This window comes from Mauremys reevesii, linkage group 4 (assembly GCF_016161935.1).
Source record: "Mauremys reevesii isolate NIE-2019 linkage group 4, ASM1616193v1, whole genome shotgun sequence".
Classification (NCBI taxonomy): Eukaryota; Metazoa; Chordata; order Testudines; family Geoemydidae; genus Mauremys; species Mauremys reevesii.
The window spans coordinates 26,534,389-26,553,360 of record NC_052626.1 but is presented as its reverse complement, the minus strand read 5'-3'; the positions used below and the strand labels follow the sequence as shown (position 1 = coordinate 26,553,360).

Below are 18,972 nucleotides of genomic sequence, written 5' to 3'. Positions count from 1 at the left end.
GCCAATAGGGAAGCACTGGGTTTCTCCAACATTGAAACCTCCACAAATGCCAGTTGGGACTGTTTTCAATTTACCAAGGAGAGTTGCAACTCCTTTTTCGACTTCAACTATGAGTGACTAATATCCCTTCTGAGGTCTTTTAGATCACTGTATAGACCTTGTTCTGGAGATACTAAATCTAAAATCCCTGACTGGCACTCTTACAAGGATGCCCCATATGGTCCCTATCACCATGGGCAGTTAAGAGTGGAATATCCCCTCTGGCCTTACTATGCACTTTGGACTACTCTAGGAGGTCTAGTCCTCCACTGGAGTCCCAGTCTAGAAGGAGATTGCCTTCACCCATACTAGAGAATCCCCTTCTACCATCCATCAGCTTCCTCCTTTGCTGGAACCTATGCAAGAAGGGGAGATAACAGAGGAACCACTTGATATTCTCTCCCTCCTCCCATCATCATCTTCCCTGGACAAGGCTGTCAATCTCCAGAGGAGGAAGATTTTAAAGTGTTCCAGGACCCTTATGAGAAGGGTGGCCACATCTCTGGGAGTGCAGGCAGAGCTTGTACAGGATACCCACACAAGCTCCTAGATATCTTACAGGCCCTTGCTCGAGGGAGGGTCGCCCTTCCCATTAATGAAGCCTTGCTGCAACCAGTCAAAACCTTCTGGCAAACACCCGGTTTGTGTCACCCACTGCCAAACAGGTAGACAGACACTATCAGGTTCATCAGCAAGACTTTGATGATTTGTTTACCCACCCGACTCTAGACTCTCTTGTGGCTATGGCCTCTCCTAAACACAAGGAGTTTAAAAGTCTGGACCTATGTAGCATGAAGGCCTAGACTGCTGCCAGCCTTCAGATTGGAATGTCAAATTGCCAGACACTGTTGTCTGAACACACCTTTATTTATTGGTCAGCGCAATCTCCAAATTTACGGACAAATTGCCTGAGGAATACAGAGAACAGTACTTGGCCATAGTTTCTGAAGGACACCTCACTGCCCAAACCTTGCTTCAAGTGGCCATTGACGCTGCTGACATGGCTTGATGCTCCATGGCTACAGCCATCTCGATGAGGCACTCCTCTTTGCTGCAAGCCTTTGCATCCCAAGGGAGCTGCAAAATTCCATTGAAGAGTTACCCTCCAAAGGGTCCAAACTGTTTCCCCAGAAAATGGATGACGTCATGCATACCTTAAAAGATTTCTGAGCAACCCTCCATTCACTCTAGGTTTACACCCCAGTAACAAAGAGGAAACAGTTTAAAGCTTAGCTGTACTAAAGACCCTCTTGTCAACAGAGGTCTCAGGACACCTTCAAAAGAAATACTAAGTCTCCTTGACATCGCCTATTGGCATCATCCACAACAGGCCCTTCTCGTCAGATCACGGCAGCTTTGAATCAATTTTGATTGCTCCATCAAGGACAGAACACCAACCATATCTCATCTCCCTTTAGACAATGCCTATCTGTCTTTTACAGTGCTTGGAAACTGATCATATAGGACAATTGGGTGCTCAACACCATAAAGGAGGGATACATCATCCAGTTCAAGTCCCTCCCCTTCCCCAACCCACTTCCCCTGTCCTTTTCATGGACTCATCTCTTGTGACTGTACTGGTTCAGGAAATGCAGTTTCTTGTGGAGTTGGGAGCGAACATCTGCAAGGGGTTCCATTTTTGGCTACTAGTACCATGACTCTGGTAACAGAGACATCCATCAAAGTCTGGGTGGCCCATCTCAGTCAACTCCAGGTGCAATCTCTTGGGTCACCCCAGGTGGTGTTGCTCCACATAAATCTGTTGGAGCTCCGAGCTATTCACTGATCCTACAAGACATTTATGTCCACTGTTGGGAGCCAACTGGTTCAAGTTCCCACTGCCATGTTTTAACTGAACAAGCAGGGAGGTGCAAGATTGTCTCAGCTGTACCAAGAAGTGATCCACCTGAGGAATCTCTGAATAAGAAACAAGGTCTCACTGAAAGCCTTTCACCCTCCAGGGGTGAGGAACACTATTTCAGATCCCCTCAGCAGAGACTTAATAGACAAGCATGAGTGATTAAACAGAAAGGACAGTCTTCTTCAGATCTTCCAACAGTAGGGGTATTTGCAACCAACTTCAACAAATGCAGAAGATTTTGCTCCATAGTGGGCTACAGCCCAGGTTCCATTGCAGATACCTTTCATCCTCCCTGGTCCTATCATCTGCTCTGCGCTTTCCCTCCAGTTCCTCTCATTCTGAGGGTATTCAGGAAACTGAAAAGAGACAAGGCAACATTAAGCCTCAGAGCACCAGCTTGTTGAAGAAAGTATTGGTTCATGGACTTACCTCAGTTCTCCATCCAGCCCCTGATAAGTTACATCCACTCAAGGATCTCCTGGCTCAAAACCCGGGCAAGTCTCTATAGCCCTACTTCTAGTCTCTCCAACTCACTGCATGGATGATTTCTGGTTGAATACTCCCAAGAGATTATGCTCCAGAGAGGTCTCGGCCATTTTAGTGAGCAGCAGAAAGGACTCCACTAGGGCCACATACATCATACAGTGGATGAGGTTTTCGACCTGGGTGCAGTCTCACCAGTTACTGCCTAATCACACAGAGATTACACATATACTGAATAAAAACTAAGAGTCCACTTGGCTTCTATCTCTGCATGGCTTTTCTATCTTTTCTCACCCTTTTGGTTTCTAGATTTCTAAAGGGTCTAGTCAACATCTTCTCTCCTAGTCCACTACCTTCATGGGATCTCAATCTAGTCCTATCTAGGTTAATGGGTTTCCCTTTTGAACCTCTGTCAACAACTTCACTACCACTACTGCCTATCAAGACAGCATTTTTGGTTGCAATCATCTCTTCAAGGAGATTTTCAGAACTTCAGGCTGTCCTAGCTGACACTCCTTTCATGGTCTTCCATTGAGACAAAGTTTCTCTTAGGCCACTCTCTAAATTTATTCCCATGGTAGTATCAGTTTTCCATCTCAATCAAGCCATCCACCTTCCAGTATTATTCCCCATACCCCACACTTCCAAAGCTGAACAAAGACTCCACAGTCTTCTACCTGGCTGTGACGTTATTGATATAAATGGGGACCATATAGAACATGGGTTGCAACCAAGGTCCTGTAGTGGCACCAAATCCTAAGTAAAGGGGGTCATATAAGGTGTCTAAGACCAGGTTCCGGGTTGCTGGTTATAATTATGCTGTCTGTATGTCTGTATCATTTTTAGTTGAAGTTATGAATGTTGGCTCTATGCTGTCAGTATTTCAAGTTTGTGCTGTGCTTCTGGGGGAAGCCTCCCAGACAAGCTGGTGTTAGCTCTGCCTAGCCTGTTTGATGGCCCATTAAGGACCATTAAGGACACAATGGACCCATGGAGAGAAGGCAGACACGCCTTGTGACTCAGCAAAGTATGCAGGGACTGGCCCATGTGACTCCAGGCTCCATGTTGCTGTGATTTTCCACAGTGAAAACAAAGAGATTCTTACACCTGGAAAAGCCTATATAAGGTTGATGCTTCATCTCCATCTTGTCTTCAATCCTGCTTCTGACCTCTGGAGGGACTTTGCCACAAACTGAAGCTCTACACCAGGGACTGAGGACCCATCCCAGCGGGGGATGTTCCAGAGACTTAAATTGAACCTGCAGTTTATTCCATCACTGCTGCAAGCCTGAACTAAGAACTTTGCCATCACTGTATGTAATTGATTCCATTTAACCAATTCTACCTCTCTTCTCTACCTTTTTCCCTTTGTAAATAAACCTTTAGATTTTAGATTCTAAAGGATTGGCAACAGCGTGATTTGTGGGTAAGATCTGATGTGTATATTGACCTGGGTCTGGGGCTTGGTCCTTTGGGATCGAGGGAACCTTTTTCTTTTTTGGGGTGTTGGTTTTCATAACCATTTATCCCCAGGACGAGTGCACTGGTGGTGATACTGGGAGACTGGAGTGTCTAAGGAAATTGCTTGTGTGACTTGTGGTAAGCCAGTGGGGTGAGACCAAAGTCCTTTTTGTCTGGCTGGTTTGGTTTGCCTTAGAGGTGGAAAAACCCCAGCCTAGGGCTGTAACTGCCCTGTTTGAGCAATTGGTCCTGATTTGGCACTCTCAGTTGGGTCCCGCCAGAATCGCTCCGTCACACTGGCATTCTACTTGGACCACACAAAATCATTCAGATCCTCCCCCAGGCTCTTTGTGGCCTATGCCAAGAAAGTTAAAGGCCAAACAGTTACTGCTCAATGCAACTCGAATTGGATTTCAGACTGCCTTAAACTTTGCTATGATCTTGCTAAAGTCTCTCCTTCACCAAGGATAACTGCCCACTTTATTAGGACTCAGTCCACTTCATCAGCCTTACTGAGCAACAGTCCTGTACTAGATAGCTGCAAGGCAGCAACATGGTCATCTATTCATACCTTCTCCAGGCACTATTACTAAGCTTTATGAGACAACACCAACTTCGGCAAGTCAGAGTTGCAATCTCGTTTCAAATAATCTGGAGTCCCATTACTTGTAAGGGAACTGCCAGTGAGTCACCTATAGTGGAAAGTATAAGTGAGCAATCACTCAAAGGAGAAAAGATGGTTACTTACCTGTACAGTAATTGTAGTTCTTCAAGATGCGTCGTGCACATATACATTCCACAAACATCCCACTTTCCCAGTTACTTTAGACATTAGATAGACTGTGGTGCAAAGGAATGGAGAAGGAGACAGCAACTATGCCCATATCATGCCCTTGATTTGGTGCACAAGGAGAGCAGGGGCGAGTGTGTGGCCTAGTGGTACTGCTGTCAAAAGTCTTTTGACTCGAATGCATTGGACATATATACACCTAGAGTGGAATGTGTATGTGCGCAACACATTTTGAAGAACCACAGTTATTGTGCAGGTAAGTAACCATTTTATTCTCCTCTGTGGAACTACTGCATAGACAGTCTGTAACGGTGCATTAGGTAAGTCCTTTCCTAAGTGAACCACTTCATATTGTCTTTATTGACTCTAATTTTATTGATTTAAGCTTCTTTATCCAATTTATGAAGATCATACATTTGCCATTAGTACCTTATTTTTGTGGCAATACAAAGAATAAGCAGGGACTAGAGCCTCTCTAAATACTTCTGGCTAAATCCTGAGAGCCGCTGAGCATCATAACTTTCACTGATATCAAGCAATTATTCAGCACCACTCAGGATTTGCCCCTCAGTATTCTTGGCCTTACTAGATCTTTTGCCTGAATTTTATGGGTTGAATTCTCTTCTCATATACCCTGGTGCAACTCCATTGACTCCATATGATTGCATTGTACATACATGGTAATCCATTACTTCTTACATACATAGGCGCCGACTTATATGGGGCTCTGGGGCTTTAGCCCCATGAATAAATCCCAAGCAGGGGCTCTGCCCCACCAATGTTTTTTCTCCCCTGCTTGGAGCGCCCCCCCGCCGCTGCCGCCGCCGCCGCCGCCGCCAGGGCTGCCCAGAGCCCTTTAAATCCCAGCCGCGGCCGGGAATCAGAGGGCTCTGGGCTGTCTGCTGCAGCGGGAAGCCCAGAGCCCTCTGATTCCTGGCTGCGGCTGGGATTTAAAAGGCTCTGGGCTCCCCGCGGTTGCAGGCAGCCCAGAGCCCTTTAAATCCCAGCAGCGGCTGAGATTTAAAAGGCTCTGGGCTCCCCGCGGTTGCAGGCAGCCCAGAGCCCTCTGATTCCCGGCCGCGGCTGGGATTTAAAAGGCTCTGGGCTGCCCGCCGCAGCAGGCAGCCCAGAGCCCTCTGATTCCCGGCGGCGGCTGGGATTTAAAAGGCTCTGGGCTCCCCGCCGCAGCGGGAAGCCCAGAGCCCTCTGATTCCCGGCTGCGGCTGGGATTTAAAAGGCTCTGGGCTCCCCGCGTTTGCAGGCAGCCCAGAGCCCTTTAAATCCCAGCCGCGGCTGGGATTTAAAAGGCTCTGCGCTCCCCGCGGTTGCAGGCAGCCCAGAGCCCTTTAAATCCCAGCCGCGGCTGAGATTTAAAGGGCTCTGGGCTCCCCGCCGCAGTGGGCAGCGCAGAGCCCTCTGATTCCCGGCCGCGGCTCGGATTTAAAAGGCTCTGGGCTCCCCGCGGTTGCAGGCAGCCCAGAGCCCTTTAAATCCCAGCCGCGGCTGAGATTTAAAGGGTTCTGGGCTCCCCGCCGCAGCGGGCAGCCCAGAGCCCTCTGATTCCCGGCCCCGGCTGGGATTTAAAAGGCTCTGGGCTCCCCGCGGTTGCAGGCAGCCCAGAGTCCTCTGACTCCCAGCCGGGGCTGGGATTTAAAGGGCTCTGGGATCCCCGCGGCTGCCAGCAGCCCAGAGCCCTTTGAATCCCAGCCTCTGTCCGCTGATTGCCCCCTCCCCAGACCCCTGCCCCAACTGCCCCCCAGAACCTCCACCCCCTATCTAAGCCCCACTGGTCCTTGTTCCCCAATTACCCTCCCGAGACCCTGCCCCTAACTGCCCCTTGGGACCTCAGCCCCTATCTAAGGCTCCCTTCTCCTTGTCCCCAACTGCCCCTCCTGAGACCCCACCCAACTTCCCCAGGACCGCACCCCCTACCTGTCCCCTGATAAACCTCTTAGACTCCCATGCCTATCCAATTGCTGCCTGTCCCCTGACTGCCCCTTCGAACCTCTGCCCCATCCAACTCCCCCTGCTCCTTGTCCCTTGACTGCCCCCCGGAACTCCCTACCTCTTCTCCAACCCCCAAACCGCTTACTGTGCCACTCAGACCAGCGTATCTGGCTCCATGCAGCTCCAGACAGTTGCTGCCATGCTCCCCCATGGAGCCCACAGCCCTCTCCCACCCCCACCACCTGCCTTCCAGATTTGAATACCTCAAAATTCAGGAGTGCTCAAGCTCGGTTTGGGCAGCTTTTACTTCATTTCTCCCAAATCAGTTTCCCCTGCAAGGTGCCAACTGAAGGTGTTGGAGAACAGAGAGATCAGGTGGCCTCCTAATGCCTGGAAAAGAGACAAAGGCCGGAGGAGGGAGTGTCAGTGCCTGTGCGGACTTCTGGGAAGTGCATGGTGTGGAAGGGGATGCTGTGATGCTTTGGAACATCTCCATACAAAGCCAGTCAGGACTCTGGGGGAGCCTCCTCTCTCGGAGCATACTGTCTCCAGGGCAAGAAGCTTACACCTTCCTGGGTCTGACCTCGGAGCATTCAGCATGCCCTTCCACGTCATGCACTTTCCAAAGTGAGTCTGCCCAGGCTGGTCCTGGGGCAACCAGAGGTCGCTGCACCCCAACTCTGCAGTCAGATGTGACTCTCAGCCAGACAGTAAAACAGAAGGTTTATTAGATGACGGGAACACAGTTTAAACAGAGCTTGTTGGTACAGAAAACAGAACCCCTCTGTCAGGTCCATCTTGGGGGGTGGGGAGCCCAGAACCAAGTTCTGGGTCTCTCCCAATTTCCCCAGCCAGCTCCAAACTGACACTCCCTCCTCTGGCCTCTGTGTCTCTTCTGGACAAGGAGGCCACCTGATCTCTTTGTCCCCAACACCTTCAGTTGGCATCTTGCAGGGGAAACTGAGGCACCCACACAGTATTCAGAGAAAATATTAAGAACATTCCCACTTCATCACAACAGATGCAACAAAATATAATACTGTATATTGAAGTAGGCAAGTGCTGCTTCTGACTTTCCACTTTTAATTGACCCTTGTAATCTTGTGGCACTGACGCGTTGTAGCTTCATTTTATATCGGCTTACAGGGCGGGAGCGGGGGGGCACCACCATTTTGGGCCCCACCAAAAATTATACAAACCTGCCGCCTATGCTTACATATAGAGACACCATATATATATATTATACTGATACTATTTCACAGGAATGAAATCAGTGTGGTTCCACTTGTGTGACTAAGAGTAGAATTTGGCCTGATGTTTCAGATCATTAGCTCAAACCTGGGGTAAATCATCAACAGGCAAATTTTCAAAGGAAACTCAATCAGATCTCCATATTGGCACCTGTAATTTTACAGGTAAAGTAGTGCCAACCCCAAGCATTGATAAACCATGAGCCAAGCCCCCAGAATTGATTAGATTGATTTAAAAATAATGAGGCATGCATCTGATGAAGTGAGTATTCACCCACAAAAGCTTATGCTCCAATATGTCTGTTAATCTATAAGGTGCCACAGGACTCTTTATCGCTTTTTACAGATCCAGACTAACACGACTACTCCTATGATAAAAAAAAAGATGTATTTTGGATTCTTTTCATTTGTCTTCTGATTTTGAGTCTTTAGCAATTTAACAGTTTCAACTTTTTCTCCACAACCTAGAAACTTCCTTTAAATTTTTTTTTTTAAATCTCAGATTTTCTTGTCACATGACTTCAGGAACTGGGGCTTTGATAAAAACAACAAATATCATGAGACTCATGATAAAATGGGTGATGGAACACTGCAGGTGCAAAGTATTTGCATGGAAATATGCAAATTTGTACCCACAATTTCATTATTATTAGCCGCTAGTTATAGCTTGGGAAAATAAAAATTCAGATTGATTTGAGTAAATGACCTATGGTGGGGCTTAACCCCCATCACCTACAAGGTAAGGGATAAAACCCCAATTAGTCATGTGCTGCAGCTGGTGCATGGCTGATTAACTAATTGCATCCAGGCCAGAAGCGGCAGGGTTAGGTGTTATATGTAGACTGAGGGAGCTCAATTGGGGAGGGAAGACACAGGAGAGAGGACGTAATGAGTTCCCTTCCGTCCCCTCTCTCTGATAGAGGACTAGGGTAGGCAGACTAAGGAAGGCCATAAGGACAGGACTGGTCTCTGTGGTGGAACCTGGAAAAAAGGGGACAATGTACAAAGGAGAGACTGCAGAGGAGGCAGGACTCTCCTATGGAAGGAAACTCACAGAGGGCAGAGTAGATCCTGTGGGAGAGAGCCCTGAGATAGTTTGTAAGTAGAGAAGGAAAGACTTCAGTAGCCCAAGAGGGGAAAAGAATTATTCAGATTCATCTGGACTTTTGTTTGGACTTGTTTATGATATCCTGGAAGGGGACTTAGGTGACTTGGCCGGAGGGCTGATTCACAGAAGACTTGGGGCCACAGGCAGGCGGTCGTCAGGAGGTGCTGGAGCCAAAGTTAGCAGCAACATGCCCCCGAAATGCAAGGTTAATAGAACCTCTTGGATCTAGAAAATTATGAAACTAGAATAGGATTTCTTGTGAGATTTCTAGTAGTACTTGCTTCGTGCTATGCTGAAAGTTATATGACAAGACCATCTTTACTTGTGGTATGTCAACTGTTTCTGCTCCTGGCTCAATCCTGCAAGTAAAGGGGAGACACAAAAAATAGTTCTTGTTTGGGTTTGGTTCATTTGAGTGTACTTGGGGTTGGGAAGAAGCTCCTTAAATCCTATTCCCTCTGTCTTCAGCACAACATAGGATGGGGAGGGTTACATTTTAAAAAGTGCCTAGTCCTCAGTGACTTAGGGTCCCAAGTCCCAATTTCAAAAGTGACTTAGGCACCCAGGAACAGAGCTAGTCAAAACTCAGAATTTCTGTTTTGTGGGAAATTTCAACATTCCAAACTTGGTTTTCATTTCAAATTGGGATTATGCACTATTGCACTACTAGTGTTGTTATAAAATAATGTAAAAATAATAAAAACAATATGAAAAGGAAAACCAATGCATAAAAGAAAACTTGAAAAGAAAATTCAGTGTTTCCTGAGATGAAAATTTTCCTAAATGGAAAAAAAAATCATTTAAAAATATTTTTCCATGGGACTTGTCATCAAAATAGACATTCTGTGAACTGTTTCAATTTCAACAAAAATGGCATTTTTCATTTAGGAAAAGAAAAGTTTGACAAAGCATTTCCAAACAGCACTACTCAGGAGCCCAAGTCTCATTGAAAGTCAATCTTTTCTGACAATGGCAGATGATGCATAATTTTTTTACCTTTCATATATGATTGTGTGGGATCCCACCAAGGACAGTGTGGATGTTCTAAAGAATGCAAGAATAAGGAAGAATCCTTCTTAGTTAAGCAAGTAGCTGTACCTCCACTTCAAACTAGTAGTGGAATAATTTTAAATGGATTTTAACAGCAGGTTGGTGAAGTTCATACCACATATACCTATATAACTGGGGATCGAACAGAACTCCTAATGCAAGCGCTGAAACAGACACATCCCTTTATCCAGGGAAGAGATGTACATAAGTTCTAAGTTTCAGCATTGAAGGCAAGCTAAGAATAGGGGGAAAAGGCAGTGTACAGACACTCAAGGTCCCTTCCAGTCCTATGGTTCTATTATTATTATTATTATTATTTTATTTTATTATTTGTATTTTGATCCAAAAATGACACCCATGGTTCCATATTTTTAAATCTGACTCAGTGCCTTTCAGCCATGCAACCCTTCTCTGCTATTAATGAGTTGGTGACTTAGAAACTTACTTTACGTTACAGTGCAGCCTTTGATTTCACAAAGCTCCTCTGAATGCCACCAGCTAATTGTATTTTCAATAATAAATTGTTGAAGAAACCTTGGCTTAGTTGGGTTTGGTTCGATCTGACTTAATTAGAGCCGTTTCAAAGTACTATCCTGTGCCACTCGGATTATTGGTTCTCTGATGTTATTTACAGGACACTACAGAACAGACTGACTCAGGATTTATGGTTTTCCCACACTCTATCTATCACACACCAATGCCATAATTTAAAGTAATGGCATCTTCTTGCCTTCATGCAAAATGATTTTTGCAGATGCGAAGACTCTGACTAATAGGGCCTTTTTTTATCATATGAAAAGTGGAGCTGAACACATGGAAGGCTGTTTAATCATTTGTGGTGAGCTCCCAAACCTCGATTGATTTACAGAGGCTAGCTTTTTCCTACAGGTGGATTACAAAAGCTCTGTAAATGGCTCTCACTTTTTCAACCTTGGAAATTTTGGAGCAATTCATACCAGTGTCAGGTCAGCCTATTCATTTTATGGCCATGTGTTCTTTTTTGCTTTCGGGTCTCAGTTAGACTCTCAGAATGTCTTGCAGATCCTTGTTTCTGATGCTAAAAAACCTGATGGTATAAGATGCCATTAAATCCAACCTTTCTCCAGGGCCCAACCATATATAGCAATACCGGTAAGAACCAAAGTAGAACTTTAATCAATAGCTCATGATTTGATCACCACTGGAGCTGCAAAAGTGAATTGGTGTCATAATGTGAAATTTGCAGATTAGCATTACCTGATAATGTATGTGATATGCTGAACAATGCGGTATGGTGCTTTACCGACATAAAACTTGTTTGCTAGGAATAAAAGGGCCCTGGGTCTGAGGCACAGCGCTATTATTTATAGCTAAAATGTAAACAGGGAAGCCTTTTGTCAGTTTTTTGAATTACCAATAGTTGCAGAAATCTTAACACAATAATTTTTGTAAAACTGCCCAGATGTTTGATATTAAACAAACATCTGTTTTGAATAAAAGATATTTCACTCTTCCCTCCCTCCTCTTTAACATATTAGAGAGGCGGCTGGAAAGAATTGCCATGGCTAGAGTTTTATTTAGTTCTCTGAACACTGCTGTCCATAGTGTCAAAAACACACCAAAAAATAACCCTGGGAAAGGTTAATAATGGCCTTTCCAGTGTCATATTCTACACTTTATGTGTTGTGGTAATTATTATCATTATAGCTGTAAGGATGTCTAGTTATCTTTCTTAATCACATACTATAAAGAAGTGCTTCTGAACACATATCTATTATTTAATCAAAATTTCACAGTTATTGGCATTTATGCTCTGGAAGGGCTATGTTTATTTTCTGTTTGCATGGGGGAACAGTGCGTCCTAGAAGAAAGGGAGACCTCCATCCATGCCCACTTTAATCACTGTCATATCATGTGACAATCTGTGCTATTAATATCAGAGACTGCTAATACATGTTATTATGTCCTGTTGCCTTGTACTTTTTGCACTCTAGGAAAGCACTTTTATTAACAGATTTAAAAAAAAAAGCGCCGAACAGTCTCCATGAGGTAGAGCTGGGTTCAAGTGTCCTGGCTGGGGTAGGATAAGATGGTCCAGGAGATGCAAGGTCTAGCCTAGTCTTTAGCAGAATCATTCAAATCATTCAAGGAGCATCTAGTCTCCATTCACGACACTCTTCTGCTGGTCCTTGGGCAGAGTGCTAAACCATTGCCCTCAGGCAATGGCAAGCTGCAGATTGAGGACTGACTATATATGTTGTATCTGGTAACTGGGCCATGAGCCAGGAGAGCACTTCAAGAATGTGCTTAACTTTAAGCATGTGAGTAGACCAACTGATTTAAATGGGTCTAGACTTGTAAGTAGACTTCATTGAGCATGCTTAAGATTAAGCACATGCTTAGGTGCTTTGCTGTATTGGGACTTTGGTGTCCTGACACAAAGCAATTAACAGAGCCACCCACCTGGTGTCTGGAATTGCTGTGTAAATGTCCTTCAAAATATCACAGCTGAGACTTCAACCAGAAGCTTTATGGTCCATAAGCAGCAGGAACTGTGCTAAGAGCTAGGCCTGGTCTACACTACAGAGTTAGGTCGACATAAGGTAGCTAACGTCGACCTAACTCCGTAAGCGTCTATGCTACAATGTTGCTCCCACTGATCTAGTCACCCACTACATCAACCTAATAACTCCACCTCCGCGAGAGGCAGAACACTAGTTATACCTGTCATCCCTGCATGGGGCTTACAGCTGGAGTCCCCCCCACTGCCCCTAGCAGAGTGGGGTCCAGCTGTCAGCCTCAGGGTGGCGGGCTTCCACCTGTCAGCCCCAGCTGACAGCTCGGACTGTCAGCCCCCCACACTGCCCCACTTAAGTTGGTGCAAGCGCTCCTGGTGAGGAGGAGGCATTCCACTAGCAGAAGGAGGGTAGTGTGGACATGAAAAACGGTGATAATTACTGTGGTGGCTGTACATTGACCTAACTGACATCGACTTAATTTTGTAGTGTAGACAAGGCCTTAGATGCAAGCCACTCTTTAAACTCGCCTCCCCTTCTGGGAGCTGTATTGCCATCCTTATCAACAGCTGTCGTGTTTGACAATTGGTGGACAGCTCCAGAGGGGACTTAACCAATTAAGAGTGATGAGAGGACAGGCTCTGATAAAAAGTTAGGCCAAGTATGGCAGCCAGAATAGAAGAGATCATAGAGCTTCAGATACTGCTTGTCCCAAGAGGCAAGACACAGGGAGGAAAATTTTATTTGGTAAAGTCAAATTTAAAAAGAAGCCAAATCAATTTGTTTCAATATTTTGGAATATTCATGGACATTATGATGTCCCAACCCTATAGAAATATCCATTTCTCCACCAATTGTGATGTAAGTGGTGTCATTCAGATGTGGGTAGATGTGTAATATGATCTTGGTCTGTGGATCAAGTTGGCCAGCAATCTCAAAATAAGAGAAAAATGTGGTGAATTGAGGATTCTGCTGGAACTGCAAGTTGTTACTTTAAGAGGGTGGGGTGTGTGTGTGTGGTGCAGGGGAAGGGCCGGGGGTGGGGGGGGGGGAGTTCCGTGGTCCTCCTTGCAGGCTAGGGGGCTCTGAAGCAAACCATGTGAACAATCCATCAGCCTGGAAAGAGCCAGTTTAAAACAAGGTGAGGTGAGTTGTGCCTTGCTGCCTTATGGAGCAGCCTGTTCTTTTCTCTGTGTGTTTCTGGGTTCTTATGTTTACTGATCTGAATTGTAAGATACAGAGAAGTATTATATTGCAACCTTCCAGAAACAGTATTTATGTTTTTCTTTAATTTCTCTGTGTTTTTTATGTAACAAAGAAGAAAATGTTTAGAGTGAAATCAACAAAATTCCAGTTGGTTGTCCCTTTAGATACTACAGTGCTTCCTGAAAAAGGGCTGGCCCCTGCAAGATGCTGAGCACCTCCTGGGAGGTGTTGAGCCCTTTTAACTCAAAGTGAAGTCATCATGGACCCCTCGGTATCTTGCAGGACAGGGCCCAAAATTAAGCTCTAACCTCTAATGCTGCAAAGTGCTTCAATTTCTGCTGAGATGAGTCAGGGCATCTTGCAGGATTGGCTCCTCAGAAGGGTCAAACAGGCATCAGCTGAGTAGTTGAATCTGATCATTGCTCATCATCACTGAAATCTGAGATCAGCTGTTGAAAGGAACTTGGGAAATATTAGAAAAGAGCAAAAATGGGGAAATGATTTTGGAAGAAGCTCTTATTCCCATGGAATCTTTCCTATGGCAAAAAAAGTTTGAACGTCCTAGTAGATTTGTGAGGCAGCTTTTGATGGGAAATACATCTACCTGACTCTGTAAATTACACATCCATTGTAAACTAAAATGCCTCTAACAGCATTAAGAGGAAAGTAGTTTGTTTAAGGACTAGATTGATTTATTCATTAGTTTTTAATCTGAACAATTTCATGTAAATCTTCAAACATTAGAGTGAGTTCACATACTTGTGCCAATGAAGTAGTATTTCGTTATTATCACAACGGTAATGCACATTTATTTGGTACAGCTAGCATGAAATTCCTAATTTTTGTGTGTGTTATTTACAATTGATTTACAACCACACCCACTTCAGGCATTAACCCTGGTCAGGAAAGATCTCTTCTTGTATTATTTAGGAGGCATGTTAATACATATATCTGTGAGACAAATTAATGTATTAAAAAACAAACTAGCCACCCTTGCACAGAAATAGATAATGTTTCAGTTTAATATATTCCTGACATATTGCTTATTCTTAATTTGAAAATATGCATCCAGTACTTATTCTTGTCCTAATGGCACAGTTGCATTTCATAGGTATGCTAATTAATTTAACATATAGGTGCAACTATTGATTATTCCATAGCAAAATGAGCATACCTACTCATAACATATTTTTTAAAGTTCATCTCCATTAATAGTTTCACGGCAGCCAGGCTTTTTGCTAATATGATTGTTTAAGTCCTGTATCCTAAATTAGTGATAGATGCTGGATGGAAATTCATATTTTATATTCCTAAAGTTTTAGAGTGATACTTATGAACCTGCAGGGCCAGGCGTAGTGGGCTACTTGATACCAAGATAACGGATTGGCCAGACAAACTCATAGGAAGGTAAAATTTGCACCTTAAACGCTTGGAATATGAACGTATTAACTTGGTTTACGCTAGGGAAAATATTCATTTCTAACAACAGGTGTCAGCAATGGTTGCTGAACATGGTTAGACTGCAAGCACAACCAAGACCAAAGCATGTTCAGCACTGTTTCAAAATTCTTGCAAGAACTTGCTCTCAGCTGGCCCAGAGAAATGAAGAGGCTTTCCCAAGCACACAGCCAGTGAATTGTGGCTCTGGGAATAGAACCCAGGAGTCCTGACTGTAACTACTGGATGGTGTTTCCTCACAGAGTTGAGAACAGAGAAGTCCTGTGTCCCAGTCACCTGTTCTAACCACTAGACACATTACATTCTCTAATTAAAAGATGTCACTGAGTGTCTGAGGAGGCTCTGGAAATGAGACTTTATCAATGCACATTGACTGCTAGAATTTTTTTCAGAGTCCTGCTAGTTGTGGATTCCAAGATTTTCAAATTGTGAGTGTTGTTTTAAAAATATCCCTTACATATGTCAAATAGAGATTTCTGCAAGGAGGTGGGTGAGTGGATGTGATTCACTGAAACACTGTAAAGCTGGCTGCTTTGGAAGTCAGTCGATAGGAAGAAACTTAGTGACAATGCAGGACTGGCATAAAGGACAGGGCAGTGACTCTCAGTGAGAGATTCTGTTCCCCAAAGGGTCATGGGACACACTCACTTCTGTTCGGATCTGAATGTTACTTCATGTCTGTTTACAGCATTCAAATGTAAATGTATTTGTTGCCTGTAAAAACCAGGGAACTAATAACACAAAACCTTCCTGCAGTGTTTGGCTTCCTTTTGGACGTTTCCTGAGATGTTGCTATTAAATTGCCTAGATAAACACTCCAACTTCCAACTTTCACTTCCAAAGCCAATCTGTTAGAAACAACTTCAAGGTTGTGTGAGGCAAAAGCCAGAAGGGACTGAATGGTGTGTGGGACTGAAAACTGCAACACAAGCCTGTCTTCCAACTCTCACTGGCTGTCTTCATTCAGCTGCTGCCAGCATGAGTCCACCAGGGAAGGTAGGAGGAAGAAGTAGGGAAATGAAAGAAAAATGTCTTTGTGGCTAGAGGAAATCCACTCATTTCTGGGCTAAAAAGCCAGCTCGCCCCTTCTTAAGTCAGATAGAAACCAGACCCAAGGCTGTGTCACTATCCCGATTATTTGTTCAGTTTAGTTGCTAAATGGGGAAACAGAAGAGAGAGAAAGTATAAGGATGCAATAAACAATAGTCATGGGATCATCGCCTTAGCACTCACAGTCATCGTTTCCCACCAAGGCAACCCATATGTGCTGTGGAAGTTATAACAACTCAGTACTTGACAGGGACCTGCAAACACATGAAAGGATCCTGACCTTTCCTCAGAGCAATTTAGAGCATTGAAAAGCTCCCAGAACCAAGGAAGAGCCTTTTGGATGTTAAAAATGTAGAGAGGTTTGCCAGAATTGTTTCCTCTGCTGACTATGGCAATGCCCCTAGAAATTCACTAAAGAAACTGTTTCAACATTGGAAAATTGGTTCTATAAAGATTCGAAGGAGATAATGGAGAAATAAGAGTTAGGAAAAGAAAATGAAGGCAAAGAAAGGTTTGATTGTCTGGAGGAATGTAATATTTCGATACAGATTTTGAAACTAAATTTCTTCAAATCAATAAAGAGTGAGACAGATTATCATATGGTGTAAACAGGTACAGTTCAATTAGCATCAGTGGAGCTATGCTAATTTACATCAGCTCAGGATCTGGCCATGTGCTTATAAATATACTTGTTGTATATCAATGTGTGGAACATCTGTCACTGAGTAAGGAAGTGGGGTATGGATTCAGAGACCAAAGATCATGCGGCATCTAGGATGGTGTAGGGACAGATCAGTGAACAACTGCAGACTGCCACTAAGAGATCAGCTGCTCAGCTTACTGTGTTCTATGCTGCAAAATAATTGATTAAATACAAGCTCTCCATGTCTTACTGAGAACAACAACACACTCAAATCTAATGTTTTCTACAAACCAAACTTTTGTATCTGTTTTCATATATAACAAAGAAAAAATTAAAAGAAAAATCAGGTGTGGGAGGAGGGAGTGTGTGCAAGTCCTGGCCCTAAAGTTTTCATTTTACATTTCTAGAGCAGCTTGGGAATTTTCCATCAGAGGAATCTTCTAATGGAAAAATCACTTTGCACAAAATTGAAATTGTCCATGGAAAATATTTCCCATCAGAAAATTGTTCCTGGCTCTGGCTCCCCCACTCCTTGGCAGCCTGTTGGGTGGATTGTGGTAGATCCCCACTTTCCAGACTCCTTGGCTCTGGGACAGGAGAACTGCTGATCCCAGAAAACATTTTATTTTAGAAATGCTAAACAGTTCCAGCAATGGGAATGTTTTAGTGTTTCCAAATTAAAATATTGCAGGATTTCAGTTCTGTGTAAAATTTAAAGTCTCCGACTTTTCATCCTGATTTGGGATGAACATTTTTCCAAAGATTCAAAAATTTTCATGGAGGTGAAATTTGTTTTTTGGCTAGCTGTGTACATTTCTCACTAGGCTCATGAGCACAATGCAGAATGAGATTATTAGCAATCAACCTTGGCAGTTAACTGGTTTCTTTCTTTCTTTCTTTCTTTCTTTCTTTCTTTCTTTCTTTCTTTCTTTCTTTCTTTCCCTTCTGTCCGTCTCTCTGTCAAATTGGGAAGAGATTCAAAGGAGAAATATGGAGGGAAATAGGTTCCCCTCCCTCTCCCCTCTGCTTCGATGATTCTAGGAGAGAAAACAGAAAAGGCACTTAATATATCTATGCCTCCCATTCCCCACATTGTTTCCTTATCCAATCTCTTGCATTACAGAAAGCACTCAACCCTTTGATTCCTTCCGATACCTCTCTCAAGCCTTCCTCTCTCCTGCTCTTCTCCTAGTGTTTCAAGCTCTGCCTCCCAACTGTCAACATTTTAAAAATTCTTAATGATGCAACCTGTGGTTACCACGGTAACTAATTTAATTGCTTAGGTGGCAGTGATCATATGATGAGTAGTGCCATTGAATTTTGAATAATTTTCTTTTTCTTTTAGACTGAACTAGGCCTTCCACTGTGTCTTATTCTACCCAATGAGGAAACCTACCAGGCATTACATTAGGACATTATTACAATCTACTGGTATGTTGGGGGCTTTTTCTTCAGCAGGGTAGAGAATAACACGTCTCTTCCCTGAAAAATAAAACAACTAAAACAAGAAGTCATTGATTTATCATTGACCAATGTGAAGCTTTCTACATAGTCTGATAACAACAAGGAGTCCAGTGGCACCTTAAAGACTAACAGATTTATTTGGGCATAAGCTTTTTACCCATGAAAGCTTAGACCCAAATAAATCTATTAGTCTTTAAGGTGCCACCGGACTCCTTGTTGTTTTTGTGGATACAGACTAACATGGCTACCCCTCTGATACATAATCTGATGTAGCCAGAGCTGCCAATTGTGTGTAATGCAGCTAAATTTCATTTACTGTTTAAAAATGTCCATTTCTAATCAGTTCTTAGGGATTGACATTAGTGGTTAGAAGTGCTGCCAGATTCTGATATCCTTACTCAGATTTTACCCAGGCAAAATTTCCAGTAGACTCAGTTGTGCATTTTGCTGTGCTGGTTGTAAGTCAGTGCTTTTGGCTGGGCTCCGTAACTTGCCTTAGCTCAGTTAGCAGGGTGCTTAGAGACCACGGTCGTAGGCACAGTATTAAAATCTGACTAGATTTGGATAGAATTAGGTATCTTTTTACTTAAACCAGCAGCATTAGGGCACATCTGCACTTTCTATTTAAAGCGCAAAAAGTCCCTTTTTTGCACAAAAACCATGGGAA

General features: G+C 43.9%; 1 long non-coding RNA gene across 2 annotated transcripts; it reads right to left on the bottom strand.

Moving 5' to 3' along the window:
• Positions 1 to 925: 925 nt before the first annotated feature.
• LOC120403071 lies at positions 926 to 17,746 on the bottom strand. 2 transcript variants are annotated; one of them, XR_005597459.1, is made up of 4 exons: positions 17,707 to 17,746; positions 13,999 to 14,152; positions 2,181 to 2,256; positions 926 to 1,116 (listed from the first exon to the last, which is right to left on the bottom strand). It is a non-coding gene; the product is annotated as an uncharacterized LOC120403071 (long non-coding RNA). The 2 variants fall into 2 exon arrangements; XR_005597460.1 differs by having other exon boundaries at positions 13,999 to 14,139.
• Positions 17,747 to 18,972: the final 1,226 nt, after the last annotated feature.